General features: G+C 40.9%; 1 long non-coding RNA gene across 1 annotated transcript; it reads right to left on the bottom strand.

Moving 5' to 3' along the window:
• Positions 1–4,346: 4,346 nt before the first annotated feature.
• On the bottom strand, positions 4,347–20,667 carry LOC122189879. The gene is made up of 3 exons (XR_006182004.1): positions 20,621–20,667; positions 18,791–18,907; positions 4,347–4,413 (listed from the first exon to the last, which is right to left on the bottom strand). It is a non-coding gene; the product is annotated as an uncharacterized LOC122189879 (long non-coding RNA).
• Positions 20,668–21,682: the final 1,015 nt, after the last annotated feature.

The following is a 21,682-nucleotide window of genomic DNA, read 5'->3' on the forward strand; positions in this document are numbered from 1 at the left end:
TTGACTTTAATTTCCAGGTAGAAAAGTAAGAGTTCTGCAGTGGGTGCTTAAATGTTGCTCTGTAGGACTTGCTCACCTGAATATTGCCATACCTTCATGTGTCAGCACAAATTTTCTGTTCTTTGTGAACTACACTTCTGCATAATTCAGCACACACATACCAGTTCACAAAAGCCATGACTAGACTACCGTACTCCCTACGTGTGCCTTTCTTCAAGTAATTGAGTTTATTATTTTGATGCCAAATTGAAAAGGTACCACGGAATTTATGCAGTGTAGTTTTCTTTTGTGCCTGATAATATTCTAGACTATGCTGACAATTTTAGGGCTTTAAATCACCAGAAGAGCAACTAACAACCATTTATGATACCACAAAATGGCTGTATTGTATTCTGACTGTTAAAGGCTGATGTGAAAATTATAGCTGAGGTTTTACCTCTGTTTTCTTTTCTTCATTTCATTTGTCTGTTTTCAGGCTACTTAGGGACAGATTTTCACCATGACGTAACAAGCAGCAGTGGCAGCTGAATTAAACCTCTCTGTGCAATGAAAGTTAATATCCTTCAGCTTTGCCTAATTCTGAACGCAAGGAGATTCCTTAGCAAAATAGAAATTACGACATTCTTTAGTAAGACACATAAAAGATAAGAAAAATTTAAAATAATAAACATCTTTATAAACATTTTGAGCTCTGTTTTCCTGCTAGCACTGATTTCTTTACAAGTTTTGATCTGGTAAAAGCTTGCATGAAGGTAGCCTGAGCAGGTTGTAGGAATGAAAAATTCCTCCTACTTCCTGGTTTCTTGCTCAGTTCCAGACTGCTTTATCAGTCACAGCTTCTGTGCCCTCATGTTTTTTAACCCTAAAATTCTCCTAAGACAGAGCATCCAGCAATGGTCTATGAATCACTCAAATTCCCAGTTATGCTGTACTTCACATACCTGACTGGATCTTAAATGACATACAGATGCTAGCTCGACCTTTTGCCCATTCTGCGGGAGCATGCGGTGATGAATTGTTCAAAACATCACACTGTGCCACAGTGCAGAGCACCTCTCTCACTCTTCCCCCAGCCCTGGCAGGAAGACCCTGAGCAGGCTCCTGTATCCTGCCTTGGCATCCTCCCAAAGGCATGAGGAGTGGGAAAGTAAAGATTTATGAAATGGCTGTAAAAAACATGATCCAAGGTGAAAGTTGGAAGCTAATGCTCAAATCCATATGCCATTTTATTTTCTTAAATAAAAAAAAAATCAAATTGCCCACATCTGGATTGCTGTGTAAAAGCACCTTTTTAGTCATCTTGAATTTATATTAGATTTTTTCAAAACTGTTTTTCATCTCTAAATCTATAGGGCAAAATAGTTACTTCATTTAGATAAGCAGCTTTTGGGCATGAATTACAACAACTTTTCATATGGATTTTTATTATGTGGATTAAATACTCTCTAATTACACATAGTGGAATACTTCATAACAGTCTGCTGTGTTATGTCAATAATCCATTACGATATGAATAGATGCTTGGTAAAACTGCTACAAGCATGAGTGCTTACAATTTCACTAGGGAAAGCACAGCAATCCCATTGAGGAGAGCCCAGTTGGACAGCAAAGATACAAAGACAGCAAAGTGTCATGAAGTGCACAGAAAGATCACATTGTGATAATGAGATGGAAACACCCTTGAAAGTACAGAGCTTCAAAACTAACATCAAATTTTGTCCAGACTCATTCCTTGTGCCAGTTGAAGCAGCTCCACAAAACTTCACGGTAATTTAACACTTCTTCCCATTAAAAAATAAGCCAAAATCAATTTTCTTGCATTCTTCCTTGCGTAGTCAATCGCACAGGGATAACTCACAAGTACCCCTCATGACAGATCTGAAACAAGAGCACCTTGAGAAGGGAACTAATTCTGAAGGGAACTGGAAGCTACTGAAAGGTCCCCCAGTTCTGTCTCACCACACGCTGCCTCCTGCGGTTAGTGCTGCTGCTGCTGCTGCCCAGGGATGGAGCCAGGCAGCAGGGACAGCCAGCTGAAAAGGGACAGAAAGACTGGAAGCAAAAAATGTTGGGGGGTGTAAGAAAACCACAACAGGCAGAAATAAAGAAGCACTTTAGAACTTTGCCCTGACTTCAATATTAACTACATAGAAAACATTTTAAAATCAAATATAAAGTTATATCCAGTTTATATTGGTTGACCCAAGACCAACAAGAGTTATTAACTTGAACTAATACAATTCACCAGCTGCTAGTATAAATATCCTGTAGGTCACTGCAAGGTCATTACTGTGCCCTCACCTGTACCTCTCTCTTTGTCCATCTGAACAGGAAGATTCCTTAGACAAGTTTCAGTAGCTTTGTGCACTGTGGTCGTAAGGATCAAGGGACGTAGGCCTAGAAACAGTATTACCATCAGCAGTTCCCTTAGTACTGGCATAGGCACAGCTCTCCAAAGGCAATTTTACATTGCAGACACCCTCACCTTAATTAGCATTATCCAAGAGGAAAAATTTCAGCATAGAAACCTGAGTTAGCTTTGTTGTAAAGGGCTGTGAATGCACCCAGTGTGAGCTTGAAGCAGATAATTGCAGCCTAAGGCAATATGCAGTGAATTCCCTCCAGGGACAAGATGTCTGGGGATGAAAAAAGCAGGGGGAGCAGTCCAGGAAGGACCTACTTCAGGTGGCATTTTACAGTATTTCATGTGCGTTTGCATTTCATGAAACTCTGTGTCTGGGAACTGGACAGATCTCCAAAACTCAAATGACAAAACAACTGAAATATCTAAGGGAGCAATGAAACGCTCAAGGAAATAACGTCATATCCATCTCAGTTGGTTTATTATATCTGCTCAAATATCAGAAAGGTTTTGTTTTCAGTTAGAATAGGAAAAAACATTGTTCTGCATTAAGACATTCCTGTGATTTTCAGTTTGAGTGGATTCAGCACTCACAGAGCTCTGCAACAAGGATTCTGACACAAACCCCTGCCTTGGAAAGCAAAAATTGAAAAGTAGCCTCTTTGTAAAGGATGCTGTCAATTGCAAGAGGTCAGAAAATATAAATCAACTTCTCTTGAGAATTCAAAAATGCAGACATCAGCCCCCCAGATTAGAAGCTCAAAAATGTCTTTTTGACATCTTTCACATCCTTTCACTTTTTTTTTTTTTTTTTTGCCAGTATCTACATAACCGCTTCAAGTTGGAAAGCCATTCTTCAATGCAGATGAAAGTGCCTGCTTCCTCTGGCTGTTTAGACAAGATGCTTTGCTTACCCTGAAAAGCCCTTTCTTCTGCTGCTTTTCCTGTAACATTTGTGACTCTTCCCTTTTTTCTACTGAGTCCTTTATTCCCCTCTTATATAAGACTATAAGCAGGGCTGAAAAGTTATAAAGACATTTAAGAAAAATAATCACCTCTTTTTGTGCCAAGTTTCCAGGTTATTTTTTGTAAGTACTCACAGAAGGTGCAACTATCTTTGTGGTTTTCACAACATCAGTTACCATTGGCTGGTTTTTTTTAAAAAAAAAAAACAAAAAAACAAAAAACTCCAGCAGAGCTTTCTGTAACCCAGTGACTGGAGGTTCAGACACTCCTTTCACCTGTAGGGAACACAGTGATACCTGCTGGAGGGTGTCTGAAGAGGAGAGACTGAGTACTGCTTGTGGTTGCTCTCTTAAAGAGATAGCATGTCACTGATTAAAAGCTGCATCAGAGATGCTTCTGAAGCAAGATTTGCAGTCACATGTAGCATCTTCTATGAAATCAACTTCTATCAGCATGAAGAGAAATGGATTCCTTAGGCTTCCACCTTGTACAAGCGCTAAGATTTACCAGCCTCATTAGTAGACTCAAGCTCATAAAACAATGGAGTTACACAAAACCTTGATTATGGCCCTTCCTAATTTCGGGGTACTTAATCCTGCAAATTCAGTAATGTTGTTTATGTGTTATCAGCTACTCTGGTCCCAGGTGCTGACGACAGTGAACACTGAAAGGACATCCCAGAGTTTCAAAGGGGAAAATTCGCTGTAATTCTTGGAACAAAGCCTTCTTGTTCTTCGGTTATGTCAGCGAGTTTATTACCCAAAAGTAACAGTGGGGAAAAGCGACAGTTTGTCTGCCCATTCACCCTTTACTGGGTTCTTTACACACAACTGGTAATGAATGTCAGTTGTATCTTGGGTACACACTGCAGCTGGGTGGATCTTCTCTCTGCCAGTAAGGTAGATTACATTTTTGCTCATTAACCTCATTAACCTTTATTGCAAGAGCTTTCATTTACCAAGACAGAGTTTGTCACTTTGCAATCCCATATTAAATTAAAGACTGCTGTGCAGGCTTTCATTTCATTGTGTTCCTGTCTTCAGCTCAGTATTGTGGATTGTTACTCATTTTGAATAAAGCAGTCTCTAGACAAAACAAATAAAATTTATTTACAATCTAAAAGTAATAAAAGTCTACACAAACAAATTTACAGGTTGCTTTTACCTGCCTTTTGATTTCTAAGTCTTTAGAGTATTCATGAACGTGTCTTGTAGCTCTGTTGTGAAGGCAGGGACTTACTCCAATTTAATTAAAGTTGGAATTCCTGCTGTAATCATATGAATTTAAGAGTTGGAGCTTTGGAAAAAATACTAAATATTCTGAGACTCTCAGCAGAGCCATGAGTTATCAACATTCAGCTGTAAAGCTGCATGATTTACTGTGAAGTTGATTATAATCACAAATTTCCACAAAACATCATTGTTGGGATTTTTTTGTTTTTGTTTTTCTTTCAGTTTTTCATGCATTTTTAATATGCTGGCTACTCTTTGGGTACAAATTCTTTTCCTTTCATCAAACTCTAACTTTCTAAGCAGCTGAGCAGTTTCAAACACCTGCTATTTAATTTTTATCAGCCTCTTTCAGGGAAATATATTTTTCCTCTCAAATGTGGATGTTTTTCTACTGAAAATGTACATGTCTGAGGTATGTTATTCAGCCTCAAAATATGAGTAGTTGGGGGGCTAGAAATTAGATCTCTATCATCATTTAAAAAAAAAAAAAGTTCCTTATAGGACTCATTGCTTGCTTCTATCACTGGAAAGTTGATAACAGGTATCTACTCTTTAAATATTCACAATTTTATTATGAGAAAAATCTACCTAATATTACTTTAGAATTGATTTAACTTCAAGTCTGAAGCTCAAACTTACTAAAAAGATCTTCCAAGCATCTCTTTAGGCACCTTAATTCTTTTGGCAGTGTAATTCCATGCTGTCACACACACAAATATTTTGCATAATTAAGGCCCTCTAAATATGGCCATACAGGTGAAGAATCCCAAAACATGTTAGCCCTAATACAGCCACAATTCTATTACAAAGTAAAAGCATGAATCTATCTATACATATTTGTGTGTCTATACACATCTATATACATATGTTTTTATTGTTACTTGCTTGGAAGGATATACGTGACTATCTACTGTCCTACCACACAGCTGCCAAAGCACAACTGTTTTTCAGTGGACAGAATATCCCCACTCCCTCTTTATGGAGTTAATTGCCTCAATGACATAATTCAACTTCATATTTCTTTTAAAAATGAGGGATCTGTATTAAATAATTTGAGATAAATCATGGACAGCTTGAAAGACTGTAAACAATTAATATTGACAAATAGCCTGCAATTTGTTGAAATAGATGCAAAGAGGTGTCTAGGGAGATGCTGAAGATGTCATTGTTGAAACGATTTCACTACAATAAGAAATGTTCTAGAAGGAACAGTTGATTAAAGGAGGTACATGATGCTGTCTAAAAGTTCAAATGTAAGCAAAAAAAGAAAATAAAGGTAGTTAAAAGAAAGTTACTTCAACTGAAATATAAAGTAATAATATAAGAAGACTAATTAAAATCATAATTATCTTCCCCTCACACAGATTGGTTAAGGTACAGTTATGGTTTAAAGACAGTAATAGAAACCCATCAAGGAATACTGAATAAGGATAAAGCAACCAAATACTGGCACATTCTCTGCATAGTGATAAAACAGCTGTACAACAATAATGAGGTCATGTTGGTTTTTGGGGACACAGATTAGGGTAAAATCCCTAAAGTAACATTACACTGTTTTGTCTTTTTCTTCTGCCCCAGCAGAAGCATACACAGAACAGTGACAGATCTGGAATTATTCTCTGACATTCAGAATGCAGGAAACAGTCATTTGTTTTTTAGGGATTTTCTTCAGGTTTTAGGACAGGGCAATAGGAAGTCAAACAGCTGAAGTGAGGTCTGCGTTAACGCACAAATGTATGAAATTGAATTTTCAAATGATATAATCTTCCCGAGTCTGATGTGCTATGCATAATAAATGAACAAATGCACCATGCTTTGTGCATAAGCAGAAATAAATCAGCGTAAAGTCCCCATAATTCACCTGGTCAAAAAGACTTACTAGACAAGGTCAAATTATGTGGAAATCAATCTTCATAAACTGAATCTGATTTGCATTTGTAGATAAATGTTTACCATAATTCCAAATCAAATACAAGAATATATGTTAACTTCTCCATCTGCACTCATGCATCCAATCCCCAGGACATGCCCTCAATTCGGTCAGCTGTGCTTGTGCCTAGCTCAGCTAAGAAGAGTTGCACAGAAATGCCACTCCAGACAGGGGCAGGGAAGTCACTGTTGTCTGGCTTTGGGATAAAATGTTCATCAGAAGCTGACTTTTAATCATTTATAAACAGGTCTAACAAAACATTATTTTCCTTCCAGCTCCTCTTGTATCTCCAACATGGATCTCAAACCTTTAGTCTCCCTTGACCAGATGAATTTGACCTGATCTCCTGGTTCAGAGAACTGCCCTGGATGCGGACTTCAGCTCATAGGTATATTACCCTGACCTACTCTTCCCAGTAATACAGGTGTGTTAATGAATCTGGTTTGATAAAGCAAAGCATTTGGTTTAGGAAACGCCAAACTAAATTATTCCCCCTTCTTTTTTTCTTCATTTTTTATAAATGCAAAACTGTCACATTCAACCTGTGCTTGCAAATAACTTCAGTTGTCCCCCATTTCTTTTGCAAGACTAATAAATCATAGACACACTGAATCCCAGTCTTAGATCTGAGTTTCCTTTCACCCCCCCCCTTCTGTCCTGGTTCAGGTGAAGGCCAGAGCAGCTTGCAGGGCACGTCAGAGCACATTAGCATCCTACAGGCCTACACTGCTCCAAATCATGCTGAGGCAAAAGGCCACTTTGTTCCAAAAAGTATTTCGCATTTCACAGAGAAATGAAAGAGTGTTTGGTGAGAGATTGTCATTGAGGGAACCCTTGGGTAACTTGTAAGACAGCTTCAGTGCCCAGAGCTGCGAGGCACAAAGTACAGAATGAAACCTCCACACCTCAAGTGAAACTTCAGTAAGATCTATGACCCCTTTACACTTTCTTCTAAGTGCCTCACACTGATGGGAAATGGGAGTTGCTCTGGATTTCACCTGGCATCAGACCTGTCTGAATATGGTGATCTGTGGGCTGGGGCAGCTTGGATCAGACTTCTGCTCGACAAGATGCTGTCAGATTGGAGGTCTGTACTAGAAATTGATTGCCAAAAAACAGTCCTCACATACACACTGCAAAGTACGCCTGGCCATAAAAACATCTGTGTGGAAAGGCCTCAAATTACACTTCCTGTGAGAGACTGAACCCTCAGCACCCCTGACCAAAACCACATGGGGAGCCACCGGAAGGAAATCCATACTACCACATCCCATGTCATGTCCACCCCAGCCACAGGACTTCAGGGCATCATCAGCCTCCAGGACACTGGCCACCCAGACCTCACCAACAGAGCCCAAGCTGTTGAGGAACATCCTCACCTTTACAGAACCACACTGGAAGATTTTCACGGCAAGGAACCCAACATTCACAGCTATCCTGACTTCAACACCTGATGCCCCCCCTTGTTTCATTCTGGCTATAATGCACTTCTCAAAGTAATAAATGCAGCAGTGCTGCCATCATCTTTATGTCTAGAGCACACATCTTACTATGAACAGGACATCACATAGGACATTGGCACTGGCCAACCTTTTCTTAAATAAACTTGCTGGCATTTTCCAGTTATTTTCTAGCAGCCTGAGAAAGTACTTGGATATCTTTTACTTCTCTTACTTAAACACACCCCACAAAAACTGACACAACTTCAATCACAGAACTCCCTCTTTGTAAAATTAAGAGCCTTTTCCATTAGCTGTGTCAGAGACCTTTCCCAAAGCAGAAGAATCAATGCAATTCACCTGTAAGAACAGCCATCTCATCTGAAAAACATTCTGTCTGGCAAGGAATCTTAAAAAAAAAAATATGGAGTATCTGTGCTGTTTTGCTAACAGCTTTTTCACCTCATCTTCCTCATCCTAAAAGAGGGAACTGGCACAGGCAGCATTAGAGCAGAAGAGTGACAACAAGCCATCAACAGGGCTAATCTGGAGTTTCCATCCACCTGTCACTGGATGCAGTCCTTCTGGATGCAGCCACAGAGTTCAGTAACCAGAGCTGCATTCTGGCTGTGTCAAACAGTACAGATCAGACACCTGCAAACTGTCACCTCAGTTTGCCTTTGCTTACTTTGCTGTATTCCAGGCAGGAACAAATGTGGGCTTTACAGTCAGCACACCCTTCAATGCTCACAGCATTCTGAAAGTATTGCCAGTACTGCTCTGGGGTGGCTAAAAGAGGCACAACTCCTCCAGGTGCCTCCTTGAAAAGGTAAATGCACAGATGGAATGTCTTAACAGCTGATCTCCTGGAAATCCTCACAGCATAGAGTACATCCCACATGCTCCAATTGGTCTATTTTGGGTCCTAGGCAACTTAAAGAAATCATTAAAAACCTGATTATTTACACTATCTGGACATCCTGTGGAAACTGTGCATGCTAACAACAATGAAATGACAACCTTGAAAACTCATCCTGCAAAGAACCTTCCAGCTAATGACAGTCTTTCCTCTCTTCCACACTCCATATTTGCACCTACTGGAGAATTAGCACAATTCCTAGAGGGAATCTCCAGAAGAGATAAAGGAAGTCACTAAAGAGCCCACCACCAGTAAACATGGTAGTGAGATGCCAAGGGCAGCTCTGGGAGGTGGGAGCATTCATGGTGCTTTTGGGGGCAGGGGAGTACCAGGCCCCAGCAATCAGAGGGCTCTCTATAAAGGCTGAGCTGTGGTCTGGGAGCATTCAGCCCATGCCAGAGTTTCTTGGCCACACTCCACTGAGGTCTACCCCCTTGGGCCAGAAGACCAGCCAGCATCCAGGTACCAGGTCAGCTCTCAGTTATCTGCCCATACAGTCCCCCATATTTCAGACACCGTTCTTCTACATCCCAAGTTCCTTCAGAAAATACCAAAATATTGAGGTGATGAGAGGATCCAGGATCCTACAGGACTGCTGCCTTAAACCATGACGTGGTTCTACAGCTACTCCATCTAGGCAGAAGCAGGTCAGATCTCCTAACATTGCCCACTTCTTTCCTCACCATCCTCCCCCCACCACTCTACTTTCCAGTTAGCTTATGTGGGAAGAAAGCCCCTTGGGAACTCACCTTTAATAGTGCAGCTGTAATCTGCTTTGCAGCCAGGTTGGAGAATCTTACCCAGGGATTTGATGCCTGCAGAGCTGGGCGTATTTCTCTCAGGCTTTATGTTGCCTTTATAATTCTTGGAGTTATTTTATATCGTCTTTCTCTTGTCAGTAAATAAATATAAGACAAGAGGGAAACTTTTTTTTTAATAAAGAAAAACATTGATCTTAATAAGAGAGGAATAGAAAATTTAATCACAGATTAAATTTCTGATTCACAGAAGGGGAATGATCCATTTGCTTCAGACAGAAAGGCAGGAAATTTTCTGACGAATTGAAAATTGGAATTAATGATTTGCTATGGTTCCTATCATTTCCTATGGAGCACAGGAAGAAATCAAAGGATTTTTCCCAGATTTAAACATTTGAAAAGCTGCAATTCTACTGCTGAAACATTTGTTGTTCAGTCTCACTGCTTTCATTCTACAAATCACTGACTGAGCCCACCAATAAGTGTTTAAAACAGAAATACTTTTTAATTTATTTTTTTTTCCAGCTAATAGAGATCATTCTGGTTAAAGCTCCATGTACCTCTCAAACAGTAAAAGTTCTGTTCAGATGCCTTGAGCGCCTGCCATATCCTCCAGATTTTCTGCACGGCTTGAGTGGTGGGCTGTATATTCAAACCATGTACAACAGTATTTCTTACAGATGTCAAACACATGTAGTAGGAAAAGGAACTGTATGGCAGGCTTAGTGGCTGTGTAAGAGTGACTTTTATGCTAAAGGGATTCTCTTTAAAGGGAATAGGAAGGTCCAGAGTTCTGGAACAGTAGGGAAAAGCTCTGCTCCACTGGCAGATGTGCTCGAGGACCAGGCCTGTCTGTGCAGTCTATGAAAGGAATTGTAACAGCATCAAAAGACTATCTGATTCCACTAGCAGTTTCTTGTTGTAACAAAATATTCTTATGAGGCTGATTTTTAGCTAATCCATTCAAGTCAGGTACATGATATTTTTTTTTTTTTTTTTTTTTTTAGCTCTCATCTTGTTAGATCCCAGGATGTGTTATCCTATTGCTCCCTTTCACCGTAGGTAAGCTTCTTTCTGTCCTAATTTTTGTGATAAATGGCCTTGCTTGCATTTCTTCATCAGATTGAAGTAAGACTGGAAAAGTGCAGCTAACAGAGGCAGCCAACAGTGCAGCCATTGATAATGGCTAATTCAAAGTTGCACTATAACCTGGGAAGTAAAAACAAGCCACAACCCTTTTGCAAATAACAAGAAACCATTCTAGAAGATCCCATGTGAAAATATAGTGTTTGCCCTAATAGAGTAGGCAGGAAGACAGCACTTAATGTTCTCTGCTTCTGCCTTAAGTGTATGAATTCTCATTCAGGCAAGGAACATAAACAAAAACCTTAATCGCATGAGCCTAAACCATCACACCTAATCAATGTGACACAACTCCCAAGCACGGATTATGGAACACTTACAGAGACCTCAAGTCACTTCATACTGATTACACAAGTTACACAAATGCAGACGAAAATGAGAAATTTATCAATGTTTAAAAAATACAGAACAGCACACGAGTGCAGTGCAAAGGCCAGATCAAAGCAGCAGCTCATGAGTCAGATTAGGCTGCCAGGGCTGCATCACCTGGCATATTACCTTCCTAAGCACTTCTGCATGCCCAAGCACCCTATAATCTGTCAGACCACCTGTGTCAGAGAAGAACACTGCTTTGATGGAGCTCCAGAGACAAGCTTACACAGGCGCCCCAAAGCTGACCAAAAAGCAGCCCCAAAAAGCTTGGGCTAGCCTAGGTTGGATTTTTATAAATACTTTTTGCACCTCTGTCACCTCCAGTCCAAGAATTACTGTAATCTTTTAAGATTGTTGAATATTAATGCAGCTAGAACTCTTGCTCAAAGACAAAGCTACCTGGCATTAACACAGAATAACTCCACAAGTCTATAAGCTAAGTATATTCCCTGGAACAGGACTGCAACTGGATGAGTATTCAATAAGTTGACCTGCCTTTCTCTGTGTAAATCACATTCCCAAAAGAAGAAAGTGTAACACATAAGTGATCTGTATTCTACTCCATGTTACCCTGATGCAAATCAGTAGAGGAATCTGCTTCTACACCATGCAATCGAGATCTGAATCCAATCTGCTGTCAGAATGCTGCATGCCTGCAGAACTAGAAAATATTAAAAAAGCAGAACCTGGCCAATTTTTTTTTTTTTTTTGTTTACACTCTTCAGCTCTTTATTTCTCTGAGATGGCAAAGAACATATGGTCAACCAGCATAAAAATTAGCTCTTTATGTGCTAACTATTCATTTTTTATTTTCATTTGCCAATTTAGTAGGAGTTTAGTAGAATCACAGTTGACAGCAAGTGAGTCAGCTTGGTTTGATGCTTGGAAACATGTTAGAATCACACTAACAGTACTACATTTTATCCCAGCATTACCACTTGGACAAATAACAGTTAAGTGTTTTACTCTTCCCAGACTCTCTTCTTCTCTCCTCTGACCCCATCCCCACTCAGGTAGCTGCTGCAATCTACAGTGAGCTGCTCTTTCTTCCTCTTCACTGCTAAGACCTAACATCAAGTCTTCTCTCTCACTTTTCCTCTCTCTTGTTAAGTCCCTTTCTCACTCTCCTTAGAAGTGTGAGAGTTCTTAGACTGCAACTAAGTTGATAGAGATGCTTTCTTAACTCAATACCAGTATGAAATTAACTTCTGTTTGTTTCAGATTCTAGTGAGCTAAGCATAATTGAGATGTCTGCACTATTTTTTCCTCAGAGCTTGGAGTTTTCTGAAGTTTTCACTTCCTAACAACTGAGTATGCAATAAACAGAGCTATTACTGTGGAACTACAACGTTATCTGCACATCAGTAGACTGCAACTCCAGCACTGAACAATGCAGGCTATGGTGGAAGTGTTATGTTGAAGTCAGTTGCAAATAAGACTGGTTGTATATTTTTATCCTGTTGTCCAATGTCTGATAGCACTGAAGAAAAAAACCCACAATGGAGCACTATTGCATGAATTTATTTCCACCCTTCAGCTGGATCTACTAACAGCTCCTATTGTAAACAGTCCACACTCTGCTTCCTCCAGAAACAATGCTTGGGCTTACAGTCTTAAATCTGATTGTAGGTAAAGTTATAAATCAAGAAAGTTGTCCAAATGGAAAAACATTTTTTTTTTTTAACTTTGAGGAGTTATCTCTGATTTTAAACAATATAGCTCTTGAGTTTCTATGTGTTAGCTACACAGAACTGTGCAGCCCTCAGCTGGAGCTCTGGCCATGCAATTGAGTATCTGGGCATGCTATCAGGGAGAGCCACTGCTAACCCAGCACACCTCCTCCACAGTCTGAAACAAGAGAGCAAGAATGTCCACCATCCTAAACAAGAAAACAAGCAATATAATCAACACAGGAAAACTATTCCCCCTCCCAATATAAAGTGAAATGTATTTACCTTCATTTTAAATTTCCTACATGCCAATGAATGCTGACAACTGAGAGAGACACCTGAAGTTAACAAGATAGAAGCTGAGAATTATCTTTTAGATGTAGTTGCCTACCAGTTCAATAGAGACTCATTGCTCAAATGTTTTGCTAAAATGATCAGGTCCTGAAATTGTTAAGAATGCAAACCAACTGTAATTGAGTTTCTAGTTTTAGCATTCTGTTAAGACAAAAGATCGCCATTTAAACACCGTCTGCAGGCTGAGGAAGACAGTGTAGCAGCTCCCTACTGCCTGCCTGTACTTTGATAGTTTTGATCCCAAGAGCGTGGAGACAGCATCCAGCTCCCTGGAGCTGCACCACAAGTGGCAGCAGCTCCATCAGCAAGCTAACAGCATTCAGCTGAAATCTGTTGAATGCTCAGAGGTGAAAAGCAGCCAGTGGAGGAAGCATGCTGTGGTCAGAGAGGAATCAGGGGTCAGAGCTCTGCTCACAAGGAGGAGGAGAGAAACGCGTTCTCATGCTGGATGGGTTACGAACTGCACTGCCAGGAACACTGCCATGTGCTCCTGCTGGGACCTGGCCATCCATTTTGTGCGATGCAGGAGCCAGAGGGAAGGCAGCTCTCCCCCTCAGCTATGCTAGACCTCCAGCTGGAGCAAAAGCTGCAAAACCTGGCCACTATCTCTGCCCTGAATATTCTTGACTTTAGGACAGACACACAAAGCAAATCTAGGAAATAAAAATTACTCCCACCTTATCCTGTTGTTTTTCAGCATGCCTTGTACTGAATATCCACACACACACCCTGTGCTCACAGCCTGATTTAAAGCCTCCTTGGCCAGACATCTCTCTCCAGCCCTAACCTTTCTCACTCCACTTCACCGTCTTTCTTCTCTCCCAGCCCTCACCAAGGACCCATCCCTCACTGTTTGCCATCAGGCTTCATCATGCATCCCTGTGTCTTTAGGGTGTCCTCTTTTTCCTCTGTTCCAATAGCTTCAAGGTCATTCACTGCTCATAAGGGAACCCAGCTTTTTTCTTCGCTCCCCAGACACCAGACATCTCTGGACCCCTCTGTCTATCTTCCTTCATGGTTCTCTCTTTCAATTTGCAAAACCTTCAGTCTATCAAATTTTAAGCAGCAATATTTCAAGGGAATGGACAGGAAATTCCCATGCCCATAATTAAATTTCACATGTAGAGTTGTGCGTGCCTCAGCGTCCTCACTGACAAATACTTCTCATAATGAGCCACAGCTACTACAAATCAAGTAACTCAAAAACTGAAACGATTGCAAAGAAAAGAACGTGACTCAAATACGTAGGACCTTTCTTTTAACACAGAAAGCTTTTCATTGTTAAAAATACGCTTGAATACAGCGTTCAAAACCTGAACAAACTGATTAACCAGGGACCAAGTCAGTAAAGGAGCAGCAGTGCTCTGTGTTATCATATGAGGGGCCACAGATCAGGGATGACAGAGGCTGATGATATATGGCCACATCACTGCTACAATGCCACAGGTCTCTGTGGAACAATCCTGGCTCCACTGCCCTTACTTGGCAGCTGCACTAAAACCTCTGCAAACAGGAATTACTCCAGAAGGCTTTCCGCTCCCCTTCTGTTGAAAAAAATAATTTGGGGAATACACATAGCCACCAGCCACACTGCTGCACTGGAAGGATCTCTTGTGCACAACCTCTCTCTGTGCATTCCATCCCCTTCCGTAGTGCATAAGAGCCTCTGTAACACAGAATGGTACAGATATCACTTTGCCACAGGAAAACATTTCTAGTGGGAGATTTAGGAAGCAGTTTGCTTCTGCCAGCAAAAGCAGTACATCTCCCTGTGCCTCTCTTTAAGAAAAGGAAAGGTCACAATGATCAGCTAAAGCGCTGGAAGCAAAAGGGCAGAATATTACTCAAAACAACAAAGGTCTTCATTTTAAATTACTCTGAGTAATACTTGGTGTTTGAACTCTTTGTGCAAAGAGACAAGAGAAGGAGGGAGTAAGTGCCAAAGCCACTTATGTGCCACACCATCTGTATGTGCCATGAATTCCAACACACCGAGCTGAACAGGAACAATCTTGTTTAAAAAAAAAAAAAAGTCACAAAAGTTTCTGATTTCAAATTCTGAAAATCTGCTTTATTCCCTTCTGCCTGGGTTTTGAATAGGTGGGATTTCAGGCGAGTCTTAGGCTCTCCAGTGTCACAGAGGAGCATTGTGGAACCAACTGGGTTTGCTCTCTTTACAGAGTGATGTGTTTGAGTTCAAATCTCTGTCCAGTCTCTGTACTACCAAGTTAAAGCCTTAACTAAGCCGCAGTAGGAACACAGTCTCCACTCCTTCAGGTTCTCAAAGTTGTCACCCTATACAGGGATTAAACTGTCAGTTTCTGAGGCCTAGCCAGTATCCCTGTTCATCGCAGGGCAGCTGGACTAGATGATCCTTAAGAGTCCCCTCCAACTCAAATGGCTCTATGATTTAAGTGGGCATTTATGACGTTCTTACTAGCAGGAGGCAATATGTGAAAAAGCAATCTGCAGCACTAGGCATACAGACAAGGAATGGAGAAGGGCTGTAAACCAAACCCTGCTCTGTTGTTCTGTTACTCAAAGAGCTTCAAATTATTACCATTATTTATACCATCATAGAATTTAGAGGTCTTGATCAGGTTTCTGTTTCCATGGTGCCAGGTTTTGTCCACACTCAGAATGAAAACATTTGGGAGAATTTAACAGAATTCATATCAAATTATTTTCAGGCATGTATTTAACATGAGAAAGAAATGAAACAAACCAAGAGCATCACTGCCTTTGAGTAAACACCTCAGACTGCCTCACATACCTTCCTCCAAGAGAACAGTGCAGGATGGACAGCCAACCTACTGTGGCAGTCTTCTGCACACTTAGGTTTCATGTGTGCCAACGCTTTTCTTAAACAAAATCTCAGAGCCAAAGATACAACTATTGATGATTATGAACCAGCAGCTTGGCATGCTTAGATTCTTCATGAAATATAAGCAAGAGGATATATCTTAAAAAAAAAAAAAAAAAAAAAAAAGGCAAATATCACAAGCACAGTTAATGCCTTCTTTGGGCATCAGGGGAAAAAAAAAAAAAACAACAGTGCTCACATTTTTTTTTTTCTTTTCCAGATTATTTTAAATGATTATTTTTCACTTAGGGGGAATATCTTTAGCTACAAACAGCACTGAGTTAGTAGACTCATAGAAGAATCATAGAATCATCCAGGTTGGAAAAGATCACTAAGATCATCTAGTGCAGCCACCCACTGACCACCAATGCTGCATCATCTCCAGGGATGGTGACTTGGTGACTCCACCACTTCCCTGGGCAGCCTGTTCTGATGCCTCATGGTTCTTTCTGAGAAGAAATTCTTCTTAATAACCAATCTGAATCTCCCCTTATTGTTACAAAACTGTACTTGGTGTTATCTCAATGTTGGAATATGAAGAAAATGTGAGGAAAAGCATGGGGAAAATATTTCACAACATGAGAGAGCAGGTCAGACAGAGAACTCCCTGGCCTGCCTTGCACCTTCTGGCAAGTGTAGCTCTCCCACGGCATCCTGAGAGGTGCTGCATCTTCACACAGTCTGACACATCCTCTGGCCAGCTCAGGGCTTAACTGACACACCATCAATTAAGGGTGAAGCACAAGTGAGGTCACTGAGACTGCTATTAAGAAAGAGGAATAACAAGCCAAAGAACTGCATTCTCATTATCTGTCCCTATGGCAGCCTTGGCCCAGCAGCAGCACAAAGCAATAGCATGGCATGAGTTTCCCTGGCTCCTGCAGAAGGTGAAAGGCTAGATTAAATTTAAACAAACAAGAAAAACCAAATGCAACACTAAGTACATACAGGTCTAGATTCCATCATGTAGATCCCATCCTGAAAAGACTTCAGGATCATTGAGTCCAACCGTCAATCTGCTCTACTAGTCCCATCATCCAACTATGTACCTTCATGTCACACTTCTGGCAAACACAACAAAGGCACAGCAGCCACTCTGGCTTCCAGGGCTGTTACTTTCAACTAATTGTCCGGCACTAATCTTCAATAACTTCCAATTTGGAACATTCATTGATTGAAATTGTATTAGAAAACTTGTGTCTATTAAGATGTAGAAGCCTGCAAGTAGAATTAACTGCTCCTACAGCCGCATGTACCAGTCATGTCTATCTCAGTGTTGGGCAGGTATGAAAACTTCTATCAGCTGGTGTAAGAAGGGAATAAGGAAGTGAGTAAGATCACAGATTGCTCTACTAACACAGACTTTACTGCATTGTGAGGAATAAAATATGAGCAATAGGCCCCAAAAATGGCTGAGACTCTATGCCAGGAGATACAATTTGCAGATGATGGATGTGCAGGAGAATGCAGCAGATGAGATGAAACTTTGTTTTGAATCATAATGCAGTCTCTATATTCTCAGCCTTTTTTGCATTCTGTCTGTCTAAGGGAATAACCCAATTCCTTATACAGCTTTTCAAACCATGAGTTCCCATTGCAGGGACCTTCCCATCATCAGTTTATGAAAATAACCTCATTTCTCCAGAATACGTCTGGAAAGCAGCTAAGTAAACAATCAAAAATGTAACACATTTCTGCCTGAAAATACACCACAGTCAGTGATTGCACAAGAAAATTCTTATGTGCTGCAAATATTCCTCCACTTGCTGCAGCAGTTGTACCCCCCTGTTATTGCACCACCCTGCCATTGGAGCATTATTGGCAGTGGCAGCGTGCACTGGAGTTTTATTCCCTGTCTCTAGGCCAGTCCTTTAATCTTTTTTTTCTTTCCTCTCTGAAGGTTATTTATGCAAGTGTGACAAGCAGTTACAGTAAAGTTCCCTGCAATGAAAGGAGTGCAGGGCAGCAGTAGATTCCATTCCAAAATCATTTTGAATTCTAAAGGCTCCATTTAAGGGATGATGATGGGAGCAAAGGGCATTTCTTCAGGATTAATCACTGGCTGGGTGAGATGATAGCCCAAGGCAAAGCCACGGGCCATTAACCCCTGCGGGTCACCTTATCCCTACAGGAAATGCGCTGGGTCAAGTTCACTGTTGCTATTATAAAATCTTATTGGAGAAAGAGGTTACACTTCTCTGTTTATATATGTCCTCCATTCCCATGTTTGTAATGATAGCAGATAGCTTTTGGCAATGCCTCTATATTGTACCACGGAGAGATGTAAGAACAAGTTCTATTGTTATATTTGATGCTAAAGATACAAGTGGATTTTTTAATGTTTACAGGGAAGCATTTAAGGTTCTCAGTAAAAGAATGTAAATGAAACAGAGAAACACCACGTGAAAGAAACCCAATGAAATAATATTAGGAAGGGAGACCTCTCCTTAAACAGTGTAAAACATCATATTTCCCCTAAAGCAAAAGGAGCAGCACAAACCATCTGAAGAACTCATCCAGAAGTTTTGTTTGAAACACTGAAGGAGAAGCTGTAGGCTTGCATCAGATACCATTACACATGGCACACGGCATAAAATAGCAGTTTGACAATATTGCCGAGTGGGATTTATGTGCTCACAGAAACAGCATTTAAAAGCAACGCACAAACTCTCAATGATTTCAATAAGCCTCAATCTCACAAACTTTAGTTGGACCCTGCTGTTTCCAACCAGGACACTGGGTTACAGTTTTCCAAGCAGCCCACTGCAAAGGGAGAGATTACCTGTGCAGCTGTGTGCTCACTGCAGATCCTTTGTACGCCAACACCAACCTCAGCCTCAGAACTGAAGCCAGGATCCAGAACGGAAGAGCCTCAGGATATTCAAATCTGAAGCTACACCTGAACATAAAAGAGAAAAGAGTGAGCTTAGATCAAAGCAGGCCTCGTGCCTCCCGAGCCTCTCTTGAAATGTAAAAAAAGATCTCAACTTTTGTTAAATAGAAAACAGTCCTTAGCACTCTGCTAGAGAAGCACCCATCTCTTATTCCTAGCACAACTGCTACCTTTATCTCCTGCGCTTGTAACCAAGGCAAAATGCACTAGCAGCTTTGTAGCAGCCAGCGCATCACACTGCCCATAGAAACAGAAATGTCACTGCAGTACAGAATAGTGGAGCTTTTCCCAGCAATATACCTTAGTCTCAGAGATTCTCCTGCTGCCCCATGGGGAAAGGAGCTGAACCCAGCACAGCTGCTAATTACATGCTGCAGATCCCACTTGAACCAAGGAACATAGTGAGGTGCTTCTCTTCTGCAAGGAGCCCAGAGGTCCCTCGCCCCCCATTGCTGGCACCCTCACTTATGAGCAGAGAGGCTCCCTGACCATTGCCACATCGGCTGGTATCCTACTCTGGGGCGCTCGCCTCTCCTCTGTGCTGCATTCTGAGCCTAACCAGCTAGCAAGCCATTCTGATTTCCCTACAGAGTGTTAAAGTTGCGAAGGAAAACAGACTTCCATCATTTCCTTAGTTTCAGAATGCCAGACTTTGCAGTTTTAATGTTCTTTTAATGAAGTTTTTAGGTGTAATACAAACATACAATCACTTTAAGCATATGGCAATAAACTGCAAAGTAAATATAATTACAGTAGCTCTCACCAAATGTAAAGCTTTACGTTTTGCTGTTAATTGACTGAAAGGATTTCCAAATGCAGAAAAGAAAACTTTGGCATCAATTTTTAATAAAATACAGCAATAAGAACTAATATCTTGAGGGATGAAATAGCAGATTTTAGATCTTACAATATGATGATGTAGAAGTGTGTAACTGCTGATTGTTGATTGCTGATGCTACACTCCAACTAAATTCTAACCTAACATTAAAATAACAAAAAAGGTCTGGGTTAAGCCAAAAAGAAAAGCCATTATCTTCATTCCTTTTTCTAATAATCATTGTGAAGAAAGACCCATGGCATAGAATCAGGTTGGAAAGGACCCAAAGATCATCTAGTTTCAACCCCCCTGCCTATGGCAGGGTAGCCAACCACTAAAGCAGGCTGCCCAGAGCCACATCCAGCCTGGGATAATACATAAACGAAAAAGAACATTTCCTCACAGTGCTGACCCCTGTGAGGATGGGGGCTGGTGAAAGCCAACCCTTCAATAGAAAACCCAACATTTCCCATGGCAGAGAGCCCTGCAGGATGGACAGGAAGAGCCAACTGCCTGCTACCTGCACATGCAGTCCCTATATGCTGTGACATAAATCACCATACTTACAAGATGAAAAAGAGGCTGAAAAAATGTCCCCTTTACTGCTAATAGTCATAAAATTTAATAGAAAACAATGAAAGTAGATCATGCTTTGTTGTATGTTTGGATGGCCAACACTTGGAATGTTCACATCAATTACTCCCATGAATTTTGTGCCTATATCTGTAAATACTGCTGATTACTAACTCATACGTTATATATATTATTATGAATGCCAAAAAAATCTGTAACTTCTTTTTTTTAACAGTTAACATCAATTGCCACATTTGGTGTCACAGCTGGAAAGATTATCACTGGAAAGTGATAATAGGAAAAGAAACAAACAGGGAAGAAGTGCTCACCTAGATCCAGAGACATGGGTTCAGAGGAAATACTCCATAAGGGAAGGATCTCGAGAAAGAAATCCTTCCTGAGTAGCAGTCAACCCTTAAATGGGGTCTAGGAGAGGCGCAGCCAGGCTCCCTCCTTCCAATCACAAGCTGAATCACCTTCACCTGTGCTCCCAGGGCTGACTCAGTGCTTGCCTCAGGTGATCAATCAGTGGTTCAGGCCATGAATCAACAGTTCCCATATGTTAATTTTTATAAAAAAAGACTACTCTGGCCGGTTTTCTTTCACGTCTGTGCTGAGAGACACACTGTGCCTTTGAAGTTCAAGCCAGGTTTTATCTCACGATTTTTTTGTTCAGAATAGACAGCAAGAAAGAACGATTCATCTTGCTTCTCTGCATTTTTAAGGAATGAAATGGGCTGCCCTATTGAGCAAAGCTGAATAGTTTGGTCCTTCTGTGCTTTGTCGAGGTACTGCTGCAGCAAGTGGAATTCAGATCTCCGCACAAACCACCATCTAATGCTGCAGTGCTACAGCCCAGCCCCTGTGGCTGGAAACCTCCAGGTTGGTGTGTTTAACCTAGGCTGTAATTCTTTCAGGAATGAAATCGGAAGTTATGACAGTCTGAATCTCTGCCCCCTTGCCCCAGTTTTTTGCCTATTTAATGGTGTTGGACTACATAAACTGCACCACACCACAGGAATGGGGAATTGGGACCAAGTTGATTTTTGGGTGCCTCTGTTTTGTGTTGTATTTGTTCAGCATGCAAGCCTTGGCCACATTCAGAACACTAGTTTTGTAATACCCATCATCTTCTCAGATTTACTGGTTTACTATTTTAACCTGCAAATAATACAGTAAGAAATGTCATACATGTATTATATTATATATATTCAAGCACAGAAGAAGAAACTCTGTGAAGAATAGGCATCACCAGTTATAGTATATATAGAATAACATTGTAGACTTGAACAAGGAAGAATTTTCTCTCCTTCCTCTTCTGGGGCTTCTAAAACCCTCACTATAACTGTGAGATCCCACCCTCCTCTTGTGGACATGGGTACAACCTGGTG

The sequence above is a fragment of the Lagopus leucura genome, unplaced genomic scaffold, assembly GCF_019238085.1.
Source record: "Lagopus leucura isolate 7727_CA_CO unplaced genomic scaffold, USGS_WTPT01 Super-Scaffold_100157, whole genome shotgun sequence".
NCBI lineage: Eukaryota > Metazoa > Chordata > Aves > Galliformes > Phasianidae > Lagopus > Lagopus leucura.